The 21,415-nt window shown below is 38.8% G+C and overlaps 1 protein-coding gene and 1 pseudogene across 2 annotated transcripts in view; both read right to left on the bottom strand.

The window, feature by feature from the left end:
- FGF13 (fibroblast growth factor 13) overlaps positions 1-21,415 on the bottom strand; it is a 457,427-nt gene that overhangs the window by 215,655 nt on the left and 220,357 nt on the right. The gene's annotated exons all lie outside the window — the stretch shown is intronic.
- Positions 1,579-1,697, bottom strand: LOC118608562 (annotated as a pseudogene).

Genomic DNA, 21,415 nt, shown 5'->3' on the forward strand with positions numbered 1-21,415 from the left:
ATTGTAAGTTATTTATATTTATTTGCAAAATTAACCCCTTATTGAATATATGGCTTGCAAATATTTTCTCCCATTCTGTAGGTTGCCTTTTCATTGATTGTTTTCTTTGCAGAAACTGGTTTGATAGAGTCCCACTTGCTTATTTTTGTTTTTGTTGCCTGTGTTTTTGGTGTCAGATCAAAAAAAAATTATTGCCAAGACAACTATCAAGGAGCATTCCCACTATGTTTTCTTCTAGGAATTTCACAATTTCAGGCCTTACACTTACTTCTTTAGTCCATTTTGTGTTTTGTTTTTGATAATGGAATAAAATAAGGATAAAATTTCATTCTTTTTCAGGTGGATATGCACTTTACCCAGCACCATTTACTAAAGGGACTATCCTTTCCTGATTATGTATTTTTGGTCACTCTTTATCAAAAATGAGTTGATAATACCTAAATGGGTTTCTTTCTGGGCTACTATTCTGTTCCACTGATCTATGTGTCTATAGTTTAAAATCAGGAAGTATGACGCTTCTAATAGAAAGTGTGATTCCTCTAGCAGTGTAGTGGTGTAGTAATGTAGTTAAGTCCAATGTTTCCTTATTATTATTCTGTCTGGATGATCTATCCATTGTTGAAAGCGAGGTACTGAAAGCCCCTGCTATTATTGTGTTGCTATCTATTTCTCCCTTTGGATCTGTTAATATTTGCTTTATATATTTAGGTATCCTGATAACAGGTACATATTTATAATTATTATATCCTCTTGATAAACTGACCCTTTAATCATTGCATTATTACTTTTATTGTCTCTTGTTATAATTTTTCACTTAAACTCTTTTTTTTTAGTATTAGTTTAGCTGCCCCTGCTCTCTTTTGGTATTCATTGTCACAAATATCTTTTTCCATCACCTCATTTTCAGTCCGTGTGTATCCATATATCTGAAGTATCTTACAGGCAGCATATAAATGAATCTTGTTTTTTTTTAAATCCATTTAGCTACTCTATGCCTTGTTATGTCTTGGAGAATTTAGTCCATTTACAGTTAAAGTGCAATTTACGTTTCTAGATAAGGGCTTGCTATTACCATTGTGTTGTTTTGTTCCTTTCTTCCTCTCTTGCTGTCTTCCATTATGATTTGATGAATACCTCTAGTGGTATGTTTTGATTTCTTTCTCTTTATGTTGTTTTGTAGTTACCATGAGGCTTACATAAAAAGTCTATTGTAAGCTAAAAACTTAACTTCACTTACATAGAAAAACTCCACATTTTTAATTCCCTTACCACATTTTATGTTTTTTGATGTCACATTTTACCTTCTTTATAGTGTATCCATATCAAATTATTATAGCTATAGTTTTTGTTTGTTTGTTTGTTTGTTTGTTTTTAGGCAAGGCAACCCTTGGTTGACCTAACAGATTACAAGGACCTTGTCAGCTTACAATCCTTTCTTTCTTTCTTTCTTTCTTTCTTTCTTTCTTTCTTTCTTTCTTTCTTTCTTTCTTTCTTTCTTTCTCTCTCTCTCTCTCTCTCTCTCTCTCTCTCTCTCTCTCTCTCTCTCTCTTTCTTTCTTTCTTTCTTTATTGTTTTTTACTCCTACAGCACCTGGTCTTCCTAGGTGGTCTCCCATCCAAGTACTAACCAGGCCCAACACTGCTTAGCTTCCGAGATCAGACAGGATTGGGTTTGTTCAGGGTAGCGTGGGCATAGACTAGCTATAGTTATTTTTAATAATTTTGTCTTTTGCCTTTCAGTTCTAATTAGGGCACTAGTCTCATCATGGGGGCTCCATTGTCATGACCTTATATGAATCTAATTACCTCTCAAAGATTCCCATCTCCTAATATCATCACACTGGGGATTAGGGCTTCAAGATATGAATCGGTGAGGGGAGACCACAAACATTCAGTCCATAACAAGGAGATATGTGAAATGGAACTCTTATCTTCCCACCTAGAGTGTGAGCTCTTTTAAGGACATAAGTTAACATCAAATAATGTAGTAGTTAAAAGTATAGGTTCTGGATTCATATGAGAATTTGGTTTAAATTCCAGTTTAACCACTAAACAACTATGTGGCCATAAGCACGTTAAGAGGTTACTTAACCTCTCTGAACCTTACAAAATGGGCAAAATTATAATTCCAAATGGAAATGATTAAGTGATATGATCAATATAAAATAGTAAGTACAGTGACTGACCAAAAACAAACAATGTAATGAAACATATATGTGTATCACAGGAAGCCCAGAATAATTAAGTGTGGAATTAGTGATACTGGGACAAGTGCTATAGGAGGTCGGCAGAGCAAGAATCAGTATAAGGAGCAGGTGTTAGAGAAGGCTTCCTGGAGGAGGTAGAGCTGAAGGATGCTTAAGAATAAGTGAAGCAGAGAAGGGAGGGAACTTCAGACCAGCCAGAGAACAATCTGAGCTCATGTAGAAGCCTGAATGTGGGAATAAGCAGAAATCCACAAGGGGGACCAGGGGTTCAGGTTACCAGACAAGTTTCTATTTTATAATATTTGTTATTATCATTCTCATTCCAAAGTAGTTCTGTATTCCAAAACACACTGTATCCCAAGGGATTTAGAGAGAAGACTTAGGATCCATACTACCTTCCCTGCTTACCTTACACAATTATTCCGAGTATAAAATTTAAATTTGCCTGAATATACTGGGAATTCATAATAAAAAGGGAAGGGCTCTGTGAAAATCAAAGTGATTATCATATAATTAGTAATTATACCTATGGCTCAGCTTGTATTATAACAGCAAATATCTAAGTGGTGGCAATGGCTGTCAAATTATTGCAAAATAAAAGACTATCAGTTTAATCCCCTAGGAAGGCTGTTGAGACAGTGATTCTGCGACAATGAATGATTCAGTTGGTTTACCCTGAACTGAGTTATTTCACCTCCCTATGCAAAAGCTTCAATGGCTATTATATACAGTCTCCATAAGAAGCAGGGAATGAATGAGTGTCTGAAGTGGGCTCCCTCAGTGGTCTCCTTAACCTGAGCTATTGCACCCTGCTTAGACCCATATTCACAGCACAGAATCCAAGAGGTATCTGATTATGAAGATCACGTAATTATTATTAAGGATGTAGTAACAGTTTCACAAATGATTTGACTCTAACTCCCTCTATCAATAGAAGTGAGCAAAGTGCATGTTGTGGCACACTATCTGCAGCCTGTTTTCCTTGCTAACGCTCTAGAGTACCAATTCCTATTATTTACAGCAGCTCATTTAAATTTCCCTGGTAATCCATAAAGTCATACCACATACATGTGCAATCAATGTCTTTTAAATGTAACCTGTAATGATGATTCACATTTTCAAGCTCAGTCTCCAAATTTGATTAATATGGTCCTGATGAATTTGAATTTAATGAATACCGTTATTCGCTTCTTATTTATTAGAAAACCAAGTTCTTCCTGCCAAAATGACCCCATAAGTATATCATTGTATCTTACTGTATTTATAAGTATCACTAGAAAGATTTAATTCAGCAATTCTATTAGGGTTACAAATGGCAAATAACCAAGAGAATAAAATGCAAATGGAATATTCAGGAAAAAAAAAATTAAACGAAAGAGTAACATTAATTTGAAAAGGTTCCTGATGCCTTCCTGAAAATTTCTGGTCAATCCAATTTATTTGATATTCATGAAATGTAAATTAAAACAAATAAAGCCCAAGTACCACTACCGCCCAAGCTACTCCATTCCAACCAGATTTCTATTGGGAACAATGTTCATTAGATCAATATGAGATCAGTAATAGAATGTACCGAAGAGGGGAAAGCAAGTACTAACAAAGTTCCTTTGAAGATAATGCTATATTGATATGAGCTAATAGGCACAGAACTGATCATATTATGTTAAATGAAATCTATGATCCCTATCCTACCTCAAATTAGTGAATGTAATTGGAAATAACTTTGCATCCTTCCCTGCCTCTAGTCTATGCAACAGATATATTTAAATTAACTTATTTTTGCTTATTAAAGTTGCACATGCCCATTGTGAAAAATTTGGAAATTAGGACAAGCATAAGGAAACTAAAAACTACACACAAGCCTACCAATAGAGATAATCCTCTGTTGACATCTTGGCATATTTTTTCCTTCTCGTTCTCTTTTTCTACACATTGTTAATTTTTCTCCCATACAGTTAAAGCCAAACTTTTATAACCTAATCTTTTCACATAACATTATATAATAGAATTGATATTGTCCACATTATTAAAATTCATTATACACTTAAAGTTTAAATGGTCACATAATACGCAACCAAACAATTTCCTAATGTTGAACATTTAGGTTCTTTCCATTTTTATTATAATAAATAAAGCAGCACTAAACATCTAAATAAGATTTGAAAACAAAATGCAGACAAATGACAATGAAAATTCTTAATTTTTGTTCTAGATGTAGAATTACAACATCAAAGGATATATGCATTTTAAGGCTTTATAAATACATCTGGTCAAAATAATTTTCAGAATGAATGTTTGAATATACCTTTTCGACAGACTATCTCAACTTAATGCTCTTCAATAACGAGCATTACTGTTAAAATACAAGTTGATGAAAACACCTTTGCCAATATGATAAATATAAAACAGATGTTTTATTAATTTGAATATTCTTAATAACTAGAAAAGTAAGCTGAACATTTTATCATAGGTTTACTGTCTCTTTGTAGATTTATTTAAGCCTTTTGAGACTGGGGCTATTTTTAAAACAATGAAAATTTAAATATTTTCAAAGGAGAAGAGATAACACTTTCTACTATCTACCTAAATCCAACCTAATTATCCAAACCTACTTCCATTTGTGCTTTCATCAATGGTGATAGATGGCTTTCTCTATACCTATATCTATAGATGTAGACATAGAGACAGAGATAGAAATATATTATACATACACAGATAGATAGATCTTAATTAGTTTAGCCCTCAGCCTTCTCTTCATTAGACAGGAAGAGCCTTTAATCCAGTGGTTCTCAAGCTTTAGTGCATATACAAAATCATTTGGAAAGTGGATAGGTACAAAATAGACATGGAGATATAAAGTGTAGCATAAGGAAAATAGTTAATTATGTTGTAATAAATATGTAAGGAGAAGAGGGGTACTAGATTTAGTGGAGTGACCATTTTGTGAGTTATATAGATCTCTAATTACTATACTATACAACTGAAACTAATATATTATTGTATGCCAACTATAAATGAAAAAAAAAAACCTCATTAAATTGTACAATGTAAATAAGAGCAACTAATTGTCTATTATATTTCAATAAGCCGGGCTGGGGGAAAACCTTAAAAAAATCATTTGGAGGATTTGTTAAACATGCAGATTCCTTGGTCCGTCTCCCAGATTTTCTTGGGTGGGTAGGACACAAAAAGTATATTTTACAAAGTATCCCACGCAATTTTGATATAGGTGATCTAGAGACCACTCTTTGAGAAACTCCACTTTAGCCATTCCTCATAGATCTTTAATAATCCTGGAAATGCTGTAGGAACTCTCCTGTGCCCTCAATTCACCAGTTTCCTCTTCAGTGTTTCCCTGTAGAGGCAGTACTATGGCACTGGGGCCTGAATAATTCCTTCCTGGGCAGGATAACCCACTCAATGTAGAGCATTTCACAATACTCATGCCCGCTCACAAAATGCCACTAGTTCCCTTCGTTCAGTGCGATAATCCAAAAACGCTCCCACAACTTTGCCAAATGCCCTGCAGGAGGGCAACACTGTCCCTTGTGTGTGAAAAAAAAATGCCAGAGTGCCTTTGACTCAAAAGGTTAGGGTATATCTGACCACTGAGACTCCTGAGAGACATTTACTGTGCGTGTGCATGTGTGTATGCATGCGCGTGCATGTGCATATGTGTTTAATAACCCCAAATCTACTAGTAACTCCTCGGAGAAGATAAAGACATTTGGCACAGAAGTAGAAGTACAGCAGAAAGAAATCTAGAGGGAAAAAACGTATGACTGTCTCTCTTTTGGCCTCTATGGATCACTATCCATTTTAAGCACAATGGAAGAACAATAAATAGTTGGAAAGCTAAGCAATGATTTCCATTAAAAATGATTGTTCAAACGCCTCTTGGATAATAAAGGCCTTGCTGTACTCTGCCAAAGCTGTCATCCTATGTCTAGGCTAACTCAGATTTTAGGCAACCAGGATGCTGCTAACAATGGAAGCTAAGATGTATGTAGTGTATGTTACCTTGAAATGCCCACCACACGAAGGCAGAGATGGCCAGAGAGAGACAGTGGGTATATACTGGGCAGTTCTATGTAGCCAGAGGGTAATTTATGTGGAAGTGCACTGACATTTTTGGTCACTACAAGTTTCAGTGATCCCTGGGCCTTCCTTCATGGCAGTGAAGCTACAGTGAGGAGGGCTTGCCAATGAAAATAGCTGCACTAGTAGTTGGTAAGTTGTTAGTAAGTTGAAAGAATCTATTTCTGCCTCAGTCTATGGAATAAAATGGTCTAGCTAGCATGACAGTCGGCTTCCTGGATTCATTTTATTTTTTGTTCTAAGTGGGTTAGAGGAGACAGACTGAAGAAGTGACTCTTCTAGGGATACCTTCTAGTTAATAACATCATGAGAATCCTGGGACCACTCAATGCAAAGTAGAAAATGTGTGGTGGAGCTGAGAATGAGCATGCAAGGCCATACTGTATAAGCAGTCAGGGGGAGGGAGGCATCAATGCTGCCCCTACTGTTTCAGCAACCGCCGTGGAGGTAGACATTTCTGCCCTCTGCCAGATGGCCAAGTAGGAGGATGTGGCATCCAAGAGATGACTGCAAAATAATTCTGAGAGCTCCAAAGAAACATCCCAAAGCAACAGTGACTCAGTAATTATCTGGGCAGCAATACCATGAGGGTGATCATACATGCCTACTGGTTGCAAGGACAATTAATGAGTTCCTCTCTCCGGGGCATTTGCCAGTATACTTACCGGCCATATGACCTCTTGGCAGCAAAAAAAAAAAAAAAAAAAAACAACCACTAATAATCTCTTTTCCCTTTTCCCAACTCCCACTCACTCAACTCCCAAGGCTGCACTTTGTCTTGTCTGTTAAATGGCCCCAATATGTCCACACTTAAACATTTGGACATTTGGACTAGAAATAAAGGACACCCCCTTTGGCTCGGTATGCATGCTCAATACTTCTCTTGGGCCCCCATTATATGACAACCTACATTGAAAGTATGTGTGTGGCTCTACCAAAGCAATCTCCTTCAAAACAAATATCTGGTATTCATATTCTTGCCCAGAACTGTTTGGGAAGAAGAATCTGAGGCATCTGCTCCAGGCCAGGAGATTGATCTGTTGGGAATCCGCCCTACTCAGATGCTCAGCCAGGGGAAGGGATGGGTGTCTACTCTCCAGGGTCTCCTCCTACTACTCTGGGTTGTCTGTCTACAGTATTCTCAGTGCCCAACTTAGGGTAAGACGTATCCTTTGTCAGCTCCCCTTCTTCTTCTAGTCTGCTGAGTAGTTCTCAACCCAGGTGGAGGTTTTGGGCTGGCAGGCTACACACTCTACGTTCCTGGTCCTGAAAAAACTCTCTGGTTACCACCTGTTGCCCCCTCACCAATGGCTGCTAAATTTCAAACTCAGCCTGACTTCTTATCTAAGCCCCATTTCTCTGCCATCAGTGGTTTGTTGAACATCTGATAATGTATCAGGCTGGTCTGGTGCTATCTGAAAAGAGGTCTAAAACCAAAATCTTCAAAATCACAGACCAATAAATCAAAAGGGACCACAGGGGGCATTGTCTCCCTTTTCTTACTTCCCAGCTTTAGTCTTCAGTCCCAACTTCTTCTAGTCCCTAAACAGAATGCTTATAAATAACAGTCTTTGGAATTAATCAGACCTGGATGATGACTCAGCCTATTCCTGACAATGTGGCCAAACATTCTACCCTTTCTTTTCTTCCCGGCTTTATTGAGATATAATTGACAAATAATATTGTGTAAGCTTAAGGTGTACAATATGACTTGATACATGCATGTATTGTCACAATTACCCCAATAAGGTTAGTTAACAAATCCATTGCCTTACTTATGTGTGTGTGTGTGTGTGTGTGTGTGTGGTGAAGACATTTGAGATCTACTCTCTCAGCAACTTTCAAGTGTACGATACAGTCCTGTTAACAATAGTTACCATGCTCAACTCTAACCCTTCTTAAAGAGAATTTCCTTAGTTTTAAATTATGGATGATAACAGGACATATCTTCCAGGGTGCTTATGAAGATGAATTGAGAAAATGTAGTTAAAGCACTTGCTTAGCTCACAACAGATACTCATGAAATGGGAGCTATTATCATCCTTACTCTAATATTTTAAATGTTTATCTACTTAACCTTACTAAACCATTTCAAATCTTCTTTCTGTGTCCTTTATTCACATTCATTCATTTATTTGTGTATTTATCGTGTATTTACTAAATGCCTGGAACTGTGCAGGGCACCAAGGATGAAGGAGCAAATAAGAGAGACACACTCCCTATCCCCTTCAAGCTTATAGACTAGTGAGTGAAAACCAACTTTAAAAAAATAGAACTTGGATAAATATTATGAAGTAAATATCAATAGTTCAGCACACAGTAATGAATGCTAAACCATTGTGTCTAGACTTTTAAAGTGTCCTCCAATTGGACTCTGTTTCTAATCTCTCACTTTGCTAACCCAGCCCCTACACATCCACCAAATTAGTCGTCATAAAACACTGCTTTAAGTCTCCTCCTTAACCTTTTTAATGGCTCCCCAACTTCTTATCTGTACAAACCCTCAGTCTGGCCTTCATGAGGCAGTGCATGGGCAAATGCATAGGCTTCGGAGTTAGACACATATGGATTTAAACCTGGGCTCTGTCATTCACCAGGTATATAAACTGGAGCAAGATGCCTACCTCCTCTAAGCTTCAATGACTTACTTTGTAAAATGGGAAAACAACTGTTCTCCTAAATCTGAGACTGTTACATGCTACTCACCCTGCTTGAGATTGTTCCCCAACCCTTCTTCTGTCATCTCTGTCTGAATGGCTCCTATGTATCCTTCAACCAGTACTTCAGTAGCATTAGCAGATTGGAGGGAAGAGTAACAAGATAACATTGATAATGGCAGATGATGGTGAGCTTCTAAATCCCTGATCCAATCAAAAGTTCCAAGGGGTGCTCAATTCAGCCTTACGTAGCTAAGTGAACATGGATCCCAGGCTTGGAATTGTTCACACTCCATTGATCCCTAACTACTATGAACAATTATGTGAGAGGGCCCTAAGGCCACATGATTGCAGACACGGTTGTTAGAAATTTGGAAGAGAAACTCACCAGTGAAGTCTCAGAGCAGCAGAACAAACCACAGCAGATGCTGTACTACTGCCACACCTCTGTGTGCTAGGCCAGCACTATTTCTACTGTGCCACTTCCAGAAGACTTTTAGAAGACCATCTGAGGATGGGCACACTTGTTGATTAACCTGGGCACATCTGAGGCACACACTCCACCAAACCGCTGTAGGGCTGATGGATCTCAGTCCTTACGCTACAGCTAGGACCTTAATGGTCAGCCATAACAGTTTGCACTTCTGTTTAAAAATGCTTCCTCTGACATTAATAATAACAACAAAAATTAAGATTTCTTGCTGGGGCTGGAGACAAGGGTTCAAGAGGAGACTGAACTTGGAACATTTCCTTTCACTGAGGAAACAGCTTTCTGGAATTTGCCTTCATGCTGGAAGGTTTGACCTCACATCCCTGTTCCATCAAAAGTCCAACAGTCAGGTTCACTGAATTAGAACCCAGATTCAATGTTCTTTTTTATTCTCTCATATTCCCTAGCCTTTATCCAGTTCCTTATTCAGGGCAAAGTTGGCTATTGCTGTGGCTTGCATATTGGAAAAGTTTAGAAGAGGAAAAACAGAAAAGGCTATGGGAGGCGGGTTATCAGAACTTGAAGAAACTGACCACTTTCTGGGTGTGAGCTGAGGCTGATATGTGTGGGTAGGAGAAACAGGGAAATTAAGCCTATATTTAAATACAATTTTCAACGTCATAGTTATTAAGCCAATTGCTATCCCCTCGCCATGTGCAGCAGAGCACACTGTTCAGGCTGTATACTGCATTCACATCCTACAGAGCAGCCTTTCTGGCTGGGAAATGCCATCTTTTCGGCCTTTCCTTGGTGCAAAAATCTGATCACATCAACACAATTCACTCCATTTCTGGAGCAACAGTTGCCAAAGTTCCCATTCTAGGAAAGTTTGGTGAAGTTTCAAGAGAAATTGAGGTTTGGGGTCCAGGTGACACATACCCAGAGAAACCTTCTGGATCTCCAACCAGAAAGTAGCCAGAGTTAGAAAGAAGACTCATGACTATATATAGATGGTGAGACAAGACAAGAATGAGTTGGCTGTCCTCCACCTTGGCTTTCTCCAAAGAATAACACCCCATGGAATGTACTTTAGCCAGAAAAAGAGGCCTTTCCTAAGGTAACTCGTAACTGAGTAAGTAACTGCCATATCCCAAGGAAACAGCCTGAAGTCGAAGGCATGAAGCAGAGAGCTAGGACAGCTCCCAAAGTGAGGTCCTTCACTTTTAGTCAGAAAATCGGAGATAACACAAATGTGTATGTGTGTGTGTGTGTGTGTGTGTGTGTGTGTCAGTGTTTTCATGTGTGTGAATACACGTGTATGTGCCTTGGGTTTATAATCATGGAAATAGTTAAATGTTAGAGAAAATAGGAGAACAGAAAAAGAATAAGATAATAAGAACTTGAGTTATATGTAACCAGTGGTCCAATCGGACCTGGGAAGTCAGCGAGTTTCTTTTTGCTCATATGAGTCAAAATAATTTTTACTCTACATTGGTCAACATTTCAAGGCTGCCACTGAATGCCCGGCAGCATTCTAAATTGCAGAAGCTGATCCTGTTACTAGTGTCCAAACTTCCACTAACTCAGGGTTCTACACAGGATCACATTCTAATTCTCCCCAACGTATGCTTATGTGGTGTTTCTGCTCTTCCTCCTTTGGTACGTCAAAACTGGGGACTCCCGATAGACACGTCTGTTCCTCCTGATGACCTTCCCCATCTCAGTAAAAGGTACCACTTGAAAACTCAATACAAAACCTGAGTTTCCCTATTTCCAATACCTTCAATTCAAATCTATCAGCAGGTCCTATGGATTCTACCGCAAAAATAGGTCCCAAGCCTAATCACTCATCATCTTCACTCTACTACCCTAGTCTAACCTACCAACACTCCTCTACTGGTCTCCTCCAGTAGGTTCTTTATTTTTCTCCTCACTTGCATTTTTGCCCTTTTCCACTTAATTACTAACACAATGTCCAGAGTAAAACTTTAAAACCCAAAATCCAATTGTGTTGCCTCTAGCTTAAAACTGTCCAATGGCTTCTCATGCTGCTTTTTTTTTTAAAAAAAGTGCAAATGCCTTCTCCTGGCCTACAAGGCGTTGGATGGTGTGACACCTGCCCACCTTCCTGGCTTCATCTTCTCGGACTCTACCCCAAGGTCACTGCTCTTTTTTGTCTTTTGGACATAATCCACTTGTTCCTGACTTAGAGGCTTTGCACTTCCTTCGCCCTCTGCCTGGAACACTCTTCATTCACCTCTATTTTTGGCTAGCCACTTCACATCCTTTAGGTCATACTCTTAAAACCACTTCAGAACCTCCTGCAAGTTACAGAATCATTCCCCCAATTACTCTATGCCTATTCACCCTGCTTGTCTTTTTTTTCAGAGCATTTAGGACTTTATAACATTATCTCTCTATTGGGTCGCATATTTATTACACATCTCCTCACTTTAGCACAAAATCTCCATGCAAAGAGGGGCATGGTCTGCCTTGTGTAGTGCTGTATCTCCAGCATAATGTCTAGCATGTAATGAGTATGCAGTAAAAGGCATACTAAATCTGCTTCTTCTTTATAGGTTGGTCATTTCTCTTTCCTCTCTAGTTTCAGTATTTAGCATTTGGACTGATGCAGCTGATTAAATGATAATACAGAGAGCGAGACAATTTGCTAGGATCTTACCCAGGCCTGATAGTTCTGTCACAGGCTCTAAACTCAGTGGCCATCTAACACCTCTATCTGTCATTCATCACCAGAAACCCTGTGCAGGAGATTGAGGAACTCACTGAGGGCAGAACTGCCTGTGGAAGGGCCAGGGCAGAGAATTACATGGTCCCCCTTTAACGTGTTCCCTTTATGTCCATAGTAATCTTCTTGTCAGGAGCCATCAATATACCAATCTCCGCAAGCCTCAGGCTCTTGTGAATCTCTGAGCCTTTGAATACAGTGTTTCCTTTCTCTCTTCCATGCCTCATCCCCCTGGCAAACTCCTAATGATCCTTCAAAATCCTGTACAAGCATTGCTGCCTCTACAAATATTTCCCTGATTCCCAGTTCTTCTTCTGGCTCCCAGTATATCTTGTACAAAGTAAATTAACAATTACAAAGCAATCTGATAACTTCCTTTCTAAAATATAAGCAACATGAGGTCAGGGACTGGGTTTTTCACATTTACACAGGGGGATGGGTTCATTAATTCAGCCATTAATTTATCATTCGTTAGGTATTTATTGAGCATTCCTTACTCCAGTTGAATTTCTAGTTAGCTTGAAAGTGTTAGGAGTCATGAACATTAATTGATTAATCCCTTGCTATTTTGAATCCATGCACATCTGAAGAATTGGTGAACTGGAGACTTTCTGAGAAAAGAAAAAAAACTCAGACTGTAGTACAGAGAGATAAACAGATGGAAATTCTGAAAACAAAGAAGGCAAAATGAAGAATATCAACCAAAGTCTAACAGGATTTCCAGAAGGAGATAATAGAGAGAAGATGGGAGAAGAAACATTTTAAGACATAATGGCAATAATTTCCATGAATTGAAGAAAAAGACAGGAATCCTCAGATTTAAGAAACATACAAAGTTCTGGAAATGATAAATAAAATAAATTCTTATCTAGAAACCTTGAAGTGAAACTGTAGGACCTTGAAGAAAAAAAAATATTTAAAGTGAATGAAGAAAAATAAAAGATTGCCTATGAAGGAAAGATAATTGGTTTGACAACAGTGACAAATGGAGTTGTGCTGTTAAAGTGCTGAGGTTGGCAATGGGGACTAAGACATCTCCACCCAGCTAATCTATCATTAAAAGAGTAAAGATGAAACGTCAACATCTTCAGACAAGGAAAATACTTACTGTTTATTGCTTGAAAAACTTCACTAAAAGGATCTACCAGAGTTGGGAAAGAAAGTAATTGAATCCAAATGGAAGGAGTAGAATGTAAGAGGAAATGGCAAGCAAAGAAGGTGCTGGTGAATCTAAACTTTAAATAATAAAAGAAAATGATGGCTAATGGAAGGAATGTGAAAACAAGGTGGGACTATACACTGGTAGGCAATCATTTGGTACATGGTAATTGAGAGATCAAAGTTAAAAATATTCGAAGTTTCTTACATTTCTCCTCTTGGTGGAGAGTAGAGAAGCTGAACAGCTTTATATCTGTGAAGCTAATTATACATCTTAACATTTAAAGAAAAAAATAGTAAAATAACACAAACACTAAGGGAGATGTTTTCTCCATTGGAGGTGTTTGACTTGTGACACTGAAACCTACTCTCCCTGATGTCTTGATACCATCCAAACCTCTTAGCCTGCTGAGTTACACATTCAACGATGTCAGATATTTCTGTTAGACTCCTGGAGCAAGGTACTTGATAGTAATTGTTATTTTGATGACTATACCAAGGGGTATGGCACCTGTTTTGTGTTATACACACGAATGTTCTTAATGTGGCCTATCTGTTGCAAAACAAACTGAGGGAATGTTTCACTTATTATAGCATGTAATTCAATCTTATTCTAATCCGACCTGCTCCTTGTTCTCTGAAGAAAACCATTCCTTCTTTCCTAACAGGATTTGATTGCCCCTGCAACTTCTCTTCCTTTCCACAGATACTCTTACAATCTCATTTTATCTAGTAATTTCAAGCTTCTATCCATCAACTTTTTACCTGTTTGTGGGGGGAAGGAAAAAAAAGTCGGAAAGGGATCTCTAGTTCTTCCTCATTTTTCTGTGCATGCATAAAGTAGGAAGGATAAAAGAGAAAGAGTAGAAAATTGTAAGTGATTAAAATCCTGTATAATAAACATCGTGGTAAAAATATTTAAATGCCATAACACATATTTTCAGGCAATGTTTTTTTTTTAAAATCTATGAAGGAATTCTGGATATATTTCTCAATGTCTTCTGTATTTAAAACAAAATACAAATTGTATGCATCATCACCTAAATGCTTAAATAAAAACATTAAAAAAAACAGTTATAGATGCTTCTGAGGAAACCATAACCACATTTGACTAAACACTCCTGGTTTAAAGAAACACATTTAATTGAATGTCAAAAGAATCAACAGACAAAAAGTTATGAGTCTTATATAGAAAAGAACAGCGCTTGATGATTGATATTTGAATCCAGAGAACTGGATTAGACATAGAGTCAGCTTATGATTATCTGTTATAGTAAGAAAAGGCCTTAAATGAAGATCAATTTCATAGAAGCCGAGATCTGCTGTTGTTTCTAGGAATGGAGGAAAAAAACATTAAAAAAAGATCTAGTTCCCAGTGAGTTTCCAATCTCTACCAGTTTAAAACCAGCTTAACAATTAAAAAAGAGGGGTAAAAAATATAGCAGGATAAAAAAAAATGGAGGGGGGTGACTGAGTCACCAGATATTGGTGACTGTCACTTGCATTCAGGTTTCCAGGATGTCAATAAAAAGTGGAGCTCCTAATTTCCATTACTGAATATGTCAATAGTCAAATTTTAATGTTGATACACTGCTGAAAAATGTTATTACAGAACAGAAGACAAGAAAAATGACAAGTCTATAAAAAAATCAAAGGGGAAAAATGAGTATTGACCAATAAAACTATACTCTGTCAGCTGAAAAGCAACTAACCAAGTCTGGGGAAGCCATTTGTTCTGATGCAGTGAGGTCCACAGCTGTTCAACAGGGTATAACTCAGCACCCTGCAGGGTAATAGAACAACTTTGGGGCTCCCACTAAGTGATTTTAACATACAGCCAGGGTGGGAATTACTGAGCTAGCTGGAAGAAGAGACTCAAGACCCCAAGAAAACAAGTCACATGGGCTTCTTTTCTTCCTTGACTATTCATGACTTGAACTGATAGAATACATTAAAAAGTAAAATTTGGTCAAAAATAAATGTTTCTCTAATGTGACATCAATTCAAGTGTCAGGAGTCTATATTCCTTCTATTATGGATTACTCATTACTAACAAATCAATCTGAAATATTGAAGAGTACTTCGAAATCTCAGCAATTTCATGATAGATGTAAATACAATTCTGACCCAACTAGAAGGAGAGAAAGAAGAATGGCTGAGGAAATCCATTAGTGGTTTTAACACCAAGAAAGAACCTAAGTCCAGACTGGGTTAGATGGCACAAAATTTCCCTCAAATCTAGGACTCTTGGTACAGGTTGCTGACTGAGCACAGAATCTGGGGATGGAGATGCTGCTGGAGGAGCCTGCCTCGGAAACAAGGAAGCAACTCCTTGAATCTTCCCTGGAAACAGAGTCTCTCTCTTTCTCTCTCTCACTCATATGTAGGTCTTCTCTACAAGGATAACAAAATACTTTAATTGGCTAATTATAATACACAACATGATAGAGACTTTAATTTTCATAAATACAATATAATGATGTAACTACTCTGACAATGGTTTGTACCAGGTGCTGCTGTGTGGATAAGCTATGCTCAGGATAAAAATGAGACTCAGCACACTCCCCAGGCCAGCACACTTACTGTACCAGGGAGACCCCAGAAGGAAATGAGCCTCTGCAGGGGCCTCAGGGACTTTTAGATGTCATAAATATAACTGCCCTTGGGAAGCTCAGTGGGCTGCTGTTACTCAGTGTGGTGTTTTTGTCTGATATATTTTTGCTCTGTTTTATTTTAAGAGGGAGAGTACATCAGATTGCAATTTCATGAATAAAAGTGATTTAAAAAGTGACTATGAGGCCCTAACATGCTCCTGCTTTGTAAAACACTTTAAGTCAGTAAATAGGGTTATCTAGACCATGTTTTCAGCAGGAGAAAGTCAACATTAGAGTATGTCAGAATGGTCATTCATTTTCATTTCAAATATTCCAGGAAAGGAATGGCCATTATCTAGCAGGTATGGATGGCTTCACCATTGAGTCCCAACTGTGCCAAAGAAGGTGGATCTCTCTGACACAGAGCAATGAGGAATATTCTGCTCTGCTACTTTGGGCTTATGATGACAAGTTCATGGGTGTCACAGGTTATGTAGATATAAATGAAACTTATCTAGCTCATGTGATCATTTTAGTAAAAGAGTTTAATAGAGTTGAGGAAGAAGCATGGAAAGAAAATCCAAATAATTCAATTCAAAATATTATCAAGTGAATCCTTAGTCTAGTATTTCTCGAAAAATTGTCCCCAGGCCCATAATCATGCTGTGACTCCAAGGTCACAAAGACAAGTCACTTAACCCCAAGTTCCTTAAATGCAAAATGAGGTTTAGGACAGTGTATACCTTGCAGAGTTGCTGTGAGGATTAAGTGGGTTAATGTGCAGCATTCAATATTTATCAACTGATATTGTTGTCATTGCTATACTCATCATCTTATTAATATTAGGCTCACTAATTCACACAATCCAGATTTATTTAACATGTAATTCCTGAGCATCTGACATGTACTAGGTAGGCACTGTTTGCAACTCTGGGAACATAGCCATCAATACAACCAAGTCCCTATTTTCTTGGGCCTTACATTCTAGTGAGTGAAACAGACAATAGAAAAATTAATAAACACATAAAAAGCATATTGTCAGGTAGAATTGTGTGCAGAGAAGAACAATCACGAAGAAAAAAAGGAAAGTCAATGACAGGGGCTACTTTAAACAGTGTGCCAGGAAAAACCTCACTGAGGGTGACATTTGAACAGAGACTCAAGATTTCAATGTTCCTAGTGACTAGGCCATCTTTTTTTTTTTTTTAAATTCAGTCATTCACAGGGTACCTTGACCCTCAGTTCTATGTCTCCTTTCTGCAGCATTCATGTTTTGGTTGCCCAGGGATGTGTGATTACACTGACAGCATTGTACCGAGGCAGGCAAAAAAGTCTCATTTGCAGCCCAGCTATAAGAACTTGAATGTTAAAGTCTGGCAGATCATTATTCCACCTGCTGATCCCTAAAGAGGAAGCTGCTGCCTTTTTTCTCCTCTTCTAAAAATAGATGGCTGCTGCAGTAAGGTGCTGTGTAACAAAGAGGCTACATGGTTCTCCACCTCATTTATTTCCTGTGATTCAAGCCAGCTAGGACAGTACCCTGAGCTTCTGATTCCCCTCCCCAAGGAATTGTGGTCAGACAGTGAGGCACACAGAATTGAATGTCTTTAAGAAAAGCCTTGGCAGGGAGTGGATTTCTTAGCTGAGCTTTACTAGGGGAGCTAGAGGGAGGGTGATTCTACTCTCTCCCAGTGCACAGTATGCTATAGCATCACCTCAATGAAGGTGGAATGAACTAAAAGGACAGCCTGACCTGTCTCAGTTCCCCTCAGTTGCATCTCCACTGGCTCCTGCTCCTGACCCCCTAACAGATTGATAACAAGACAGTGGGTTAGAAAGAGAACAGGGAGTTAAAATGCAGGATGCAGCTGGAGTTAAAGCAATTCAGCCATGGGAGAGAGGACAGAAGCTGAGTCAAAATGCCCTGGAGCTCAAGCAATGCATTCCTGAAATTCACAGAACTGCAAGAAGCATCACATGTGGTCTTACATTTTCTACACCCTTTCCAGCTGGGAAGAGCACAGGCTTAGAGGCTTAGCTTCAGATAGAGGCCATACCACTGAGCATGTTCCCTGAGGCCAGGGGCTGGGGTGGGATATTGTGATTTGGGGATTCCCCTGAGAGTCTAGGAACAACTGGGTTTTCTGCTCTGGGCCATCCTGGTGATCTGATTTGTTCATGATCTCATTATTACACCTGTTTTCTTAATGAGTCACATACATTTGGGGGTTCATTGGCAGCTTTACTTGGTTTTCAGAATTAAAAACTTAAATACCATTTATCAAATATCAAATAGGAATGCTGATTAGAAAAGCCACCCTGATGTGCTAGAGAAAGAATTGATAGAAATCAGAAGCCCTGGGTTTTAATATATCCCTAAGCAGGTGGGAAAAAATGCATTGGGAGAAGACAAGAAGGAAGGCAATTTTACACCCAAATAGTAATAGTATATTTGTCTGTAGAATGAGAGTACAGGTGGTTTTTTCTTCTTTATCATTTTCCATATTTTAAAAAAATTATCTAATAAGCATATCAAATCAGAACACTGACATCATATAAAATGAAATATCAGGGTTAGAATCTCATTTTTATCATTTGTTATTTATTTCGATTTGGAGCCAGTCCTTTCTTTGAGCATTTCCCATCTATAAACGGAGAGGCAGAGACTGGAGGACGAGACTTCAGTTCTAACATTCTGAGTGGCTAATGCATTTTGGGGGGGGAGTAATATTAGTAGATTTAGGCAATTTAAAGAGCTGGGACATTACCCGTGCTCAAGTCACGCTGACCATTGTAGCCCAGTGTGGCTAGAGCTAATCTTTTCTGCAGGGCTCTAACATTCAGTTCAAGAGCTAGCAGGTGCTGCTATTATTCTGCATTTGCTTGTGAGTCACAGTCGTCCTGATCTTGGATCTTCAAGTGCCATTGCTGCGGAAGTATGGGATTAATAACAAACTCTTCATATCATCTTCCTTCAGCTGAAGCAATTTCTTTATTCAAATCCTACCTTGGAGAGTTCATCATAAACATGCATAACAAAGTATATTGATTATCTCTTTTAATCCTTACAACCACACAATTAAACAGAAATAAGTATTATTATCCCCTTTTTGTGAAAGATGATGAAACAGGCTCAAAGAAGCACACAGTCAGGTACCAGTATTTGGACCCATGTCTGCTCAGCCATGCTAAATGCCACTCTAGGAATTCGACTGAAAAAAAGATGTGGGCAGCTGGGCGTGCTGGAGGTCACTGAGCTTCTAGTTGTTTCTATCCAGTTTTCCTGTGACTCAAGCCCTCTTGCAAGAAAGATTTGTTGTTGTTGTCATCAATGTGCTAATTCCCTGATCCCTGGGGCATGAAGATACCAATCAGCAATGAAAAGCCCCTACCACCATTCCCACCCAGAACCAGGGGCTGAAGGTCTGGGAGTAGGTGTGGAAGATGCTGACAGCCTCCCTTAGCAAAGTATGGTGGTAATTATGGTAGGATCTGAGCTCCTCCATTTGAGAATTTCCTCCAAGCCAAGGAAGAGGTAAAGATAACAGCAGCCCCCATGGCAAGTTCCTGGGTATAAGACTGAGTGACATACCAGTAAGAGGCTTCCCGGCTTTGCTTTCTGGTCTCAGTTCAATTTAGTACCAAAGTGGGGCCCATCCATGCTCTAAGATTCTGGACATTAACATCAGCTTCTGATGGACATGGGCGGCCTATGGAAAGGTACTCTTTCCCAACATGTGCTAACATGACATTTCTATCACAAAGGCCGAGGGCAGGGCTAATGCATGCAGAGACAGAGTATGGTGGAAGAGCATCAGGATTTCCAACTTGTGCGAGCTTACTAGGTGGCTTTGGACAAGTATTGGAAACTCTTTGAATACCATTTTTCTGCAGCAATAAAATGGAAATAATATATCTTACAACATGTTTATGAAGACAGAATTAGGACATATTCCAAAAGTATGGAGAAACTATTTTCTAGGTATGTTAATAGGTATTTGGTGGGTGTGTATGTAAATCAAGGTGCACATGAGCAAGGAGTGTACCATGATCTAATAATATGGGGAAACACTGGGCCAAACAAAGTTAAATTATTGTATTTTAGGTCTTACACCACCAACTTCCCAGCCTATCATGGAGTCTAGAAGCCGCATAGAAGGCACATTGGACAGCTCAAGGCAGGCCAAAATTGTTAGGCTCACTGAGTAAACCATTCTGGACCACCAGTTTATTCAAGGTATGTTGAGGCAAGGTCAAGCTATGATCCACAGGTCCTCCTGCCTTTGCCTAAGGGGTATCATCTGAAAGGAGTTGCCTGTACTGAGGAGTCCAGCTCCAGCTCAAGGTCAACAAGCACTCAGGCTGGCCCAAAGCTATTGCCCAAAGCCCCAGTCATGACCAAGTTGGTCACCTTTAACCAGCAATGGCAATCTATAAGATTGGCTGGCAATATCTTACATATGCAAAGACTGGAGTATATTTAAGAAGACAATAAGGTAGCTTGACCTAGTGGTGACAATGGTACATACCATGGAAGGGTTGGGGTCAGGATCCCACACAGATAGAACAAAGCCAGCAAGATTAGAAAGTTTAAGTAGGGGGCAGAGTGCCAAAGCATAGCAAGATGGAAGCATCAGCTGAAAGAATTGACAAATGAGGAAGCCGTTTTAAATTCTGAAGTGATGGTCTTTCTTTCTTCCAGACCAGGAACATTTAATGAAGCATCTTGATCTTGGCTAAGCCAAACAAAGCTGAGATGTGAAAGAGACACAAAAGCTCATAAAACTGTGGCTCTTTGGAAACCCAGGTGAGAATCTATCATGGCTTTTTGAAACTTGGCCTTTATACACATGACTCAAGCAGTTAACTTACTGAACATTTACTATGTACCAGCTGTAACAATTATACTACACTCATAATATTTAATGATTGCCTAGGATAACACTGATAACTGGCAGGACCAGGATTGAAATCCAGGTCTATCTGATTCCAAAGCCCAGGCTTTTTCATTTACATTGTGAGAGAGGCAGGTTGCTTGGTTTTCCTAACCCTCTTGGCCTCTTTTGTTAACATGTCCCAGTGCTGAACCCTTACCAGTATCCCACAACTAGCCCCCATGTCAGCAGTGCTACTGCCATTTGTTCATTCCCGCAGCTCACAAGCCCTGGTACCCCAGGCTTTTTTTCTGCAAGAAAGGTATTGAGTTGCCTAGATGCCTAACAATCCCAACTTATGCTAAGAAAGGGAAAATTACCCTTTTTCCAGAACAACCTAAAAACCTTTCAGTAGATTTTGAAGGCTATTGCAAACGCACCTTGCCTGTGCCCATTAGGCTGTTGCTCTAGATGTTTTGTATAGCGAGAATGCCTATGTCTTGTCAAACCCTGAGTGTTTTTCAAAATCCACCTTAAATCTCGCTTCCCACCATGAAGTATTTGTTCATTCTCCCAACATCCTGGGACCTTTCGCTGCTCTGATTCTCTGTAACAAATATTTTATCCTATATCATAGCCAACTAGTAAT

Source organism: Rousettus aegyptiacus, unplaced genomic scaffold (genome assembly GCF_014176215.1).
Source record: "Rousettus aegyptiacus isolate mRouAeg1 unplaced genomic scaffold, mRouAeg1.p scaffold_m13_p_9, whole genome shotgun sequence".
Taxonomy (NCBI): domain Eukaryota; kingdom Metazoa; phylum Chordata; class Mammalia; order Chiroptera; family Pteropodidae; genus Rousettus; species Rousettus aegyptiacus.